This window comes from Pipistrellus kuhlii, unplaced genomic scaffold, assembly GCF_014108245.1.
Source record: "Pipistrellus kuhlii isolate mPipKuh1 unplaced genomic scaffold, mPipKuh1.p scaffold_m20_p_1, whole genome shotgun sequence".
Classification (NCBI taxonomy): Eukaryota; Metazoa; Chordata; class Mammalia; order Chiroptera; family Vespertilionidae; genus Pipistrellus; species Pipistrellus kuhlii.
Window position 1 is genome coordinate 146,267,637 of NW_023425404.1, and position 10,349 is coordinate 146,277,985.

Sequence of the window (10,349 nt, forward strand, 5' to 3'; positions counted from 1 at the left end):
AAGCATACCTCTTGAAAGAAAAAAATTATGAAGATTTAGAATCTAACCTCCACAAATTAGAAGGTGGGCTGTCTGAGAGCACATAATTGCTCCATGATTACTGGATGGATAGATGACTGGATGGATGAGTAAATGAATGCTTAAGTGAGAAAAACACCAAAACAAAATGTTCACATTTTATTTTACTCACAACTCACTTTTTTCTTTTTTCTTTTTTTTGTAGATTCCAATTCCTCTTCCTTTTCCTTTTCCTTTTCCGTATAATCCAAATCAGGTAATTATACTTAAAGTTCCCTTTTAAAAAGTATTTAAATGAATACAGAACTTGAAAATTATTTCAATGTAATCAGAGGAGAATAGGATACCAGAATTAATGGTTATTATTCTGTTACAGGAATCATTAGTTATTAATACTTTGTCTGACTTCAGTCCTTTAAAGTATAAATCTCGCATACTCTTGAAAACTGAACAAAAGACTTGAAATTTTCTCGATTATGTAGAGGGAAGTAGGAGACCAGTAGAAAAAGCACTTGAGGTCAACCTGGGAAAGCAAGCTCTGCCACTCAGTACCTTGGAGTAATCTCAAACTCCTTTTGTTGCCAGTGAGGAAGGTCTTCCTCTCCAGCGGTTGCTAGTGGGAGTGGGCTTCTTGGGATATCCCCAGAAAAGGAATTTTCTGAGACTCGTACGGGAGGATGAGGTTGGTAGAAAGCTGTATTTCCGTGGAATCAAACCCCAGAGTTTCCAAGGTCTCATTTCCTTTCATCCCCTGCAAAGAAGAAGTAGCTGTGGCTACAGCACAGCAGAATGAAGAGCCAGAGTCCACAGTTCCGCTCCCTGCTGGAGCACAGGGCCATCCAGCGTCAGGCCAGCTGCGTGTGTTCCCCTCTGCAGTCCATCAGTCCATGGCATGTAGGGTCCTCGGGGCCACATGGCTATGAAGAAAACACAGGCAGGAGCAAAGCCAAAGGAACCAGAGAACCAAGAGAAAGCTAAGCACCACGAGCCAAGAGCACTAGTCCCTTTGTCTAGGGCCATGGTTGGCAAACTGCGGCTCGCAAGCCGCGTGCAGCTCTTTGGGCCCTTGAGTGTGGCTCTTCCACAAAATACCACGGCCTGGACGAGTATATTTTGAAGAAGTGGCGTTAGAAGAAGTTTAAGTTTAAAAAAGTTGGCTCTCAAAAAAAATTTCAATCGTTGTCCTGTTGATATTTGGCTCTGTTGACTAATGAGTTTGCCAATCACTGGTCTAGGGCAAGCATGTCAAACTCAAAAGCTTAACGCGGGCCAAATTGACATGCTTGGTCTACTCTAGGGGATATGTATTCCCAAATTTTGGCAGACTTGCAGTGGTCCTGCCCACTCTGGCCAATCCATGGTTCCCCAAACTAGATTGACAGGCAAGTACTTTCCCTATGTTACCCCAACCCATTGCACATGTGCCCATCTTCTCCTTTGTCCAGTCCCTTCCCCCAGGAAGCTGCAGGGAAGGGGTGGTGGTTCCTGGGGAGTGTGAAGTGGCAGCTTCCTGGTGAAGCTGCCCAAATGACCACGCCTATAACATCTGGCCTCCATTTCGCCTCTTTCCTGTTATTAATAATTAACTAGCTAACCATATCACTTTGAGCCTTACTTTCTTGAAATAGTGAAAATTATTTATAAAGTCCATTTTACCTCAAATTTTATGCTTACATTTGCCATTAGTGGAAGGAAAATACATCCTTATTAAAATGGAATCTGTTCTAGAAGCCTTTGAACTAAATTTAAGGTTATGGTCATGGTAGAAAGGATTACTTAAATTTTACTTTTGAAGGGATTGTATTGAATGAGAAATAATTACAAATGATGACTGACTCAGTCACAAACCAAAAATTAGTTGTGTACATAACAGCAATCTTTCCTAAAATTATAGGAAATGACAAAGTTTTCTTTCATAAAGAAGTAATCCCAAAATATAGCCTTTTTCCAACCCAGTAAGCTTAAATTTAATGATCTTCCCTAAAAGTCCCTACTACATCTGGAGCTCACAAAAGAAAATGGGGCAGTTGGCTATTAAGTATTTAATACTTAAAATATTAGTGAATATGAATTTCAGTGACATAGTTTTAGTAATGCTAAGAAATCTAAAAAACATGTTTTCATTTAATCAAGCTAATATAAAATGTATAACATAAAAAAGGTAAAATGCTGAATTACACCTCAATTATTTGATTGTTTCCTTTATTTTAGATCCTGCCACCTAATGACATTATAACGGTAAATATATTCTAGTCTGTTCATCTATAAAGTTTATAACAATACTAGGTGCCCAGTGCACGAATTTGTGCACCTTGAAAGGAGCTGTGGGCCACAAGACTGTGGTGGGCACAGGGGCGGGTCTTGGCCTCTCCCACCTCAATCCCTGGTTCCCTCTCTGCCGGCAGCCCTGCTCCCGAAGCTGCTCCCACCCGCAGCACCAGCCCCTCTCGCACCCGCTGACAGTGCGGAGCAGTTGGGGCCAGCGTTGTCGGCAGTGCGGTGGCTACTGCCCCAATTGCCACTTAGGAGCAGGGGGAGGTGGAGAAGCCCTCAGGGACGCTCACAGGAGTGGTGGCTCTGGCGCTGGCGCTGGCAGTGGTTGCGAGTGGATCCAGTGCTGGCAGCAGGTGTGAGCACCCAGCAGGACCGCGGCACGTGAGCGCAAAGAATTTTCAATAACCATCAGAGGCTTGCCCCAATGACAGCAACCAGCCTTGGTCTGGCACCCCCACTTACCTGCTCCACCATCCCACGGTGGCCAATGCTTGCCATGTTCTGCGCTCAGCCACCTGCTACTGACGCCCACCATGTCCCTAGTGTTCAGCGCACATCATAACGACTGGTTGTTTATTGTTCTGCCATTTGGTCTATTTGCATATAGGGATACACACACACACACACACACACACACACACACATACACATAACTACATTCAATACCCTACATATGATGAGCCACTTCATGGTGAAAATTACTATCTTTATTATTCCAATTCATTTGGAAATTAAATAAAGCATGGCTATTAAATTCAAAACCAAAAAAATATTCTCAATGCCTGCAAATAGTTGTACATTTATTTACTCAATTAATCCAACTATAGACCAACAAAACAACCTCATCTCTTATTGATGAGGGTGAAAGTGAAGAGTCATTAAGACTAAATAATTACAGAATAAGTTGCTTTAGAAGAGGTGAAACAAACTTCTAACAAAGCATTAGCATAAATACACTAAAGATTATCAAGTCTAAGTCCAAACAGTTAATTTTTCCCTGAATTCAACTTTTTTAGGGAGGTCTTTTATTGATACAATAAGTTACTCAGAATCTTACTTTACAGAAACACAGGATAAAGATATGGAATTACAAAAAAGATATTAAAAATTATATGTCCTGGTCTAAAAAATACTTTTCCCACTTAAACATTTTCTGAAATCAAGACACATCCCACAGCAAATATTAGATTTCATCTAGAATCTCCTTTTTCTTCAAAATGCTCTCATTAACTAAATGGTGCATTTTACAATTATGGTACTTTAGAATCAGGGACATGCCGTATTTTGTAATAATGTCAGAAAGTTAGACCTAAATTATAAGATAAGATTTCCAGGATACTTCAATATAGACTATTTAAAATCTACCATCTTGAAGAATATTGAAGTGTCCCAGAAACTAAGGTCAAACAGGTTGCTCTTCGCCCACATCAATAAGAACCTAAGTCTGTTTAAGCAGCATTACTGTCTAACTCCAAAAGGAAAATTAAAAAAAAATTAAAATTCTGCATATTTCTAACTAAAAGTTTTTAAGAAACTATCTTCAATGACTATTATTGGTAATTACAAAAATTAGCAAGTTCATCTTTTCATCAAAACATGGCTAAAAGAGCACTGGCCTGTGATTTGAAAGTCTAAATTCTAATTTCATTGTTACAATTAAATTATCTACATGACCTTGGATAAATGTACTAATATGTATTTGGCTCCAAGGTCCTCTCCAGTGAAAATATTAACTCCTCAGACACATGACTCATTCAATTTACCTAGATCTGAACTCTTAATACCTATTTATACTTTGTTTTTCTGAATTTTTTTAAAGCACTGTTGGCCAAAACCCATCCTGGAAAGAATCCTGACAGAATAATTTAAAGAAACTGCCATATCTTCATAGCCATAATTTTTTTTTTTTTTTTTTTTTTTTTTTTTTTTTTTTTTTTCTGTCAGTGATCCTAGTTAAGTCAGGGAGCAGGAAAAAGCATTCTAAGAGAACAAACGATACTCAGGTCAAGAACAAGTCAAGACAGTGCTGAACCTGGCAGCTCTGCCTTGTTGGTCAAAGGTCAATGGTCTTTGAGCAAGCTGCCAGCCTCTTAAAACAGAAGGACCATGTGGAAGCTACAAAGCAATACTTTTCCAGTGAAACTGGTTATGTAAGCAAACCCTTGGTGCAAGGCACTCACGGTTGTCCTAAAATGTCGGTTCCAGTATCATTCACATGAGGAATTTGCGTAATATAAGTAAGCACTTGTATGGAAGTGTACACAGTGAGTTTATTAACCATTCTCATCAATTTTCTATCTTTTAGATATAGTAAATACAGTTACAAGGCAGTTACAGGAAAATAGTTTTGTGAATTAAGGGGATTTACTTTTTTTTATTGTTCAGGGTGTTTTCTTTGTTTATTAGCACCAACAGTATTAAATGAAACAAGCAAGTCACTAAATAGCCAAGATATTAAACTGTTTCTGGTATTACAAATGACTTTTTTTTTTTTTTACCAATTTCTCCGCTTTTTTATTATAGTTGACAGAATTAAGATAATTTGAATCTAGATATTGCATATTCATTTAAAAACCTTACATCATGCAAATAAAAAACTAAACAAAAGGAATTAATTTTTCATTAAAAACATTTTCATACAGAAAATATTTTAACTTATATATATACCAAGTTAAAAATAAATCCATGATAGCACTGATCATTGATTTTTCTTTTCTCACAGTTAATCAGTTCTATTTTGAACCAACTCCTGGTAAGTTCATATTAATTTTTAAGCTATTATAAACTAAAAATCTACTTAATACATTTAAGATAATATTTTTTACTTTTTTATTTTTAGGGATTACTTGGGGTAAGGCTTCATTTCTCTGATTATAGATAAAAGTAAGTGACATTTAACTTCAGAAAAGGTAAGCATATTCTTGAGAACCATAAAAACAGATGGCAGAATCAAACCCAACTAATCTACCCAAATTGGAGCACATGAATTATAAACTCAATTTCCTCCAAGATCTTTATTTATTTATATTTTTTAAATTAAATTATCTGTGTACATATTTTACCATTGCCCCTCCCCCCATACATACCCTCCCTCCCCAGAGTTTTGTGTCCATTGGTTGTACTTATATGTATGTATACAAGTCCTTCGGTTGATCTCATCTCCCCCAGATCTCCTTACCCTCCCCGCTGTAATTTGACAGTCTGCTTGTTGCTTTACTGTCTCTATATCTTTTGGTTCATCAGTTTATAATGTTCTTTATTATCCATAAATGAGTGAGGTCATGTGGTGTTTCTCTTTCATTGATTGGCTTATTTCACTCAGCATGATGTTCTCCAGTTCCATCCAGGTTGCTGCAAATGATGAGAATTCCTTCTTTTTTATGGCAGCATAGTATTCCATTGTGTAGATATACCATAGTTTTTTGATCCAATCATCTCCAAGATCTTTAGATATTAATTTCTGCAGGTCTATAAAGGTATTCTTTTCATAATGCCCATGGTATTTAACAAAATTTCCTTTTATAGGAATATATGCAATATTAGGTTAAGAAATTTTAATCAGTAAAAAAGAAAAAAATCAATTTCAATCAGTAAATTTTACCTCAAGCATATGTTTGTCTTGTGGACAATTACATCAGCAGTAAGCAAAGCCTGCTGTGAAATTACCAAACCTCGGAATGCCCGATGGCACAGCATCGGCTTGCTGGGTGGAAAGGCTGCACACCTTGAGGCTCCACTTTGAGTCTCACCCAAGTTTGTTTCATTTAAAATATATGCAAAAAATAGAGACAAAAGATGTATCCCTTTTGTAAATATCTGAATTAATGTTAATTAAAATTATATACAGTATTAAGCAACCTAGAGAGAATACTATGAATGAAAATATTCTCAATTTCAATCTTGAGAAAGGAACTGGATTTCACCCCAAGTTTTACTTCTAACAAGTGTCACTGCCCTAGAGTGCTTATTTAGTGTTTCCTACCACTTTTTTTGTTGTTGTGAAGTGTTGGTGTCCCTCTTTGGCGTCATAATGCTGGGTTCTTTGCCCAGCCTTACAAAGGGTTCAGCATTCTGGAGAAAGGGGCTTCGTGTAGGTGATTAAAGAGTCCGGAGATGAAAGATAATTTTGAAAGGCATTGGGGCCAGAGAATCTTCAGCTAGAAGGAGCTAAAGACTCTCCTTGTCTAGGACCCCGTGGTATTTATTAAACACAGTTTGTCCTAAGACAAGGTGGAGATATACATTTCAAAGGGTAGGGTAACAGAAGCATTGTCAGTATGGAATACCTTCAGCTGTTCAGGAGTTTGGCCAACAGGAGGCAATAAAATACCCTGAGCTGTCTGGCAGTTAACAATCCTATTCAGGTTTGGGGGAAGTGCCAACTAGCAGTTTTCATTAGGTAAATTACATATGTGGCTCACCCTTGTTGAGTCACCCAAGCTTCATTAACCTTTTGGTAAAACTCTTGTAATTATTACATTCTGGAATTGGTTCCCGGCATTAAGCCTTAGCTGAGGATATTTTTTAATTGATTTTTTTAAAGAGAGTGGAAGGCAGGGGGAGAGACAGAGAAATATCAATGTGAGACACATAGATTGGTTGCCTCCTTCATTGGCCTAATCAGGACTGGAGATCAATGCAACCAAGGTCTGTGCCCTTGAGCAGGCTGACGTTCTATCACAAGCCAAACTGGCTAAGGTTCCTTCCACTTTTAACATTCTATTCCCTGAGCCAAACTGGCTATGGCTCCTACCACTTTTAATATTCTTATCATACCATCAGGAGCCAAGTGGGAGGAATTAAGTCTGTGTTGCAGAAAAGACAATTGAGGACTCAATGTATCAGCATTTAGATATAATAGAGTCACATTATTCTCTACCTCCTAATATACAAGATTATACCAATACTAATCCATCAGCAATAAAATAAACCTAATATGAAAGAGGTGGGTAGAGATGAAGAAGAAATTATGGCAAAAACTATATAATCTGTATCATTTATTTTTTCAGTAATAATTCTCTCACTACTATGCCACAAGTTATATAAGGTTAGTGAAATCTTTCTAGCATTATTATACATTTTCAGTATTTTTATCTTAAGAGTTTAATAGCTTCAGATTGTGTATGTATTGGTAAATTAATAATATAAGTAGATGTAAAAAAATCAAATACAAATGATTTCTTCATAGTATATATTTTTAAATCAGTTTGTTAAGTTTCACATAAACCAATCACTTAAGTCCTTATACTTAAGACAATGTAGCATTTAGCCTCTAAACATGGTTAGAATTTTTAAGTGCCCTCTTTAGCTACCAAATATTTAGATTTTTAGATAGTTATGCTCTTATACATTTAGCATATGCTTCCATTTGAGTTTAAATGCTTTCTAATCTCAAGAATACCTGCTGGCAAGACAAACACTAATTATCCTTAGGTTAATCCTTAGATATTATTAAATAAATTGGTTTTGGGCCAAATTATGCAAACCATTTCAACAATGCTAGTCAAATCAGATATGGCCTTTAATTTTAAGTTACAAACCATCACTGTATTACATCTGGGTAACATTACTGCTAGGTATCAGATAATCTTCCTAAATGCATATTTAAAGTAACAGATCACAAAAGCTTCCTTACCTTAGTTGGGAATATGGTAGACGGAGAATAAGTTTTGAACCAGGCAGACCAAGATTCAAATCCTAGTTCTATCCCTTAGTTAATAAACCTGGGGCACCCTTTCTAAATCCCATTTTCATCTGTGAAATGAAAATAATACTACCTACCTTCACAGGACTGTTGTGAGGATTAAGTGATATAGTGTAGATTTGATCAATATCATCTATTATTATTATTTATTTAAATGTCTCTAAAAAACAAAAATATTCCTTATATCTAAAACTTTAGAAAGCAAAATACACAATCAATATTGTTTAGTGATATAGAAGTAGATATTCCTTCAGAAATGTCTTAAACTAAAATTTTAATCTGGTCTTTATATAGATGGTGCTGGATACTCAGTTATCCGAAGATTATCTACTTAGAACCTATCTATAATTTACAGTAGCAGTTTTATCTTTTCTCAAACTTTGTAAATGTTCCAGTGAAAACTCCAAAGTGCCACAAAGAATTTCTCTGTAGACCATGTGCTTTAGTAATTCTTTAAATAAAGTTTTAATATAACCTCCTATCTTTACTAATGCCAGTTTAAATGTATCAAAACTGTTTAATAGCCCTGGCTGGTATGGCTCAGCTGGCTGGGTGTCATCCAGTTCACTAAAAAGTTGCCAGTTCGATCCCCAGTCAGGGTGGGTTGCAGGCTCTATCCCCAGTGCGGGGCATGCAGAAGCCTGACGATTGATGTTTTGCTTTCACATCAATATTTCACTCTACCTTCCTCTCTTCTCTAAAAAAAAAAATCAATAAAAAAAAGTCTTTAAAAACAACACACTATTAAACATAAGTAAATGCCATTCTTAAGGAAATTGCTCAAATTTTCTCAAGAGCTTTTGTAAGCCATTTCAATTTTAGAGAATTCTATAGAAGTGCCAGAAAGAAGCACTTCCTTCCTGCCAAACAGTGAAAGTAGAATCAGACTCTTTCATGCTGAGAGCAGGTCATCTTATCCCTCATCGATGAGAACATCATCCTTTTTAGGCATAAGTCCCTTATTACATACCCAGTGACCAGGATTGTATGGATTTTAGAAAATTAATACCGTACACCTAAACCTTATAACTCTTCCAGGGGGGTTCAAGGCAAACATCTGGAAACCAAACATTCTAACGTTTCTCAGCAAAACTGACAGTCACACTCCAGGAGAAAAAGCTTCCTGACAGATCAGTCCAGTTTTACCACCAAAGGAGTTTTGACACTAAATTGGGGAGGGAGGAGGATCCCAAACCTTTTGACTTACTTGAGCCCTAGTTCTGTCCTCTAGCTACAGAGTAAGCCTAATACTGTTTTCAAATGCCTTAAGCAGCAGGGGTTGGGGGTGGAGGTGGGTGTTATATGTCCCAAGGACCACATAAGGCCTGCAAAATCATTTGGTCTGGCCCTACCAAGGCAAACGCAGGTGGGACTTGAAATTCAATACATCTAGGAGCTTTTCCCAAAGCAACATAAATTTATGTTAAATGAATTAGATTAAGCAAATGATGTTATAAATATCCAAATGGACTTTGGCAGAAAAAAAGGGTTCCCCGCCCCTGGTCTAAAGAAGACAACCACCATGTCCCTACCCCTAAACCTCCTTTCTGTCAAATGCCCATTTGTAGTCCAACTGGAATGAAGATGGAATTGAGACAGACCCTTCAGGTTGGCAGGAGTTGATATCATGGAACAAGGCAGTGTTTTCTTCCCTCCTCCCTGCTCCCAAGAGCATCCAAAACACCATCTCTTTTCCTTTTCTCTGGGAATTATATTAACATTGAGTCCCACAAAAACCTATTTCAATACTTAATATTCCTAACCTAACAAAAGCACTGACCCCCAAAGACTTCCCTCTGTCTATCTTACATCAGTTCCTTTTTAACATCTATTTTAATGCATTTATAACATGCAGTTACAGTACAATAAAATAAACATACATATTAAATCAAAGTACTAATGTCCTGGACATGTTTTTTTTTAATATATTTTTATTGATTTCAGAGAGGAAGGGTGAGAGAGACAGAAACATCAATGATGACAGAGAATCGTTGATAGGCTGCCTCCTGTATGCCCACAGTGGAGATTGAGCCTGAAATGGGGATCGAGCCTGCAATGCAGACATGTGCCCTGACCGGGAATCAAACCCTGACCTCCTGGTTCATAGGTCGATGCTCAACCACTGAGCCACACTGGCCAGGGTGGACATGTTTTTACTTCAGAATTTTTCAAAATGAGATCATGAGCTCCTATTTATTGATCTTTATTAACTAAAAGAGGGCTGAAATTTCCTCATAAAACTGAAGGCTCTAAAGATAAGGATAAAGCTTCCATTTTTTAAAATCAGCTTCAACAAGATCATGTAAAGCAAGATGTGAAGCCAAAAACTAACAGATAACTCAGACTGCTCAAT

General features: G+C 37.1%; 1 long non-coding RNA gene across 1 annotated transcript; it reads left to right on the plus strand.

The window, feature by feature from the left end:
- Positions 1–222: 222 nt before the first annotated feature.
- On the plus strand, positions 223–8,452 carry LOC123651118. Its single transcript, XR_006739608.1, has 6 exons — positions 223–274; positions 2,230–2,256; positions 5,015–5,044; positions 5,132–5,143; positions 7,302–7,339; positions 8,291–8,452. It is a non-coding gene; the product is annotated as an uncharacterized LOC123651118 (long non-coding RNA).
- The last annotated feature ends 1,897 nt before the right edge of the window (positions 8,453–10,349 follow it).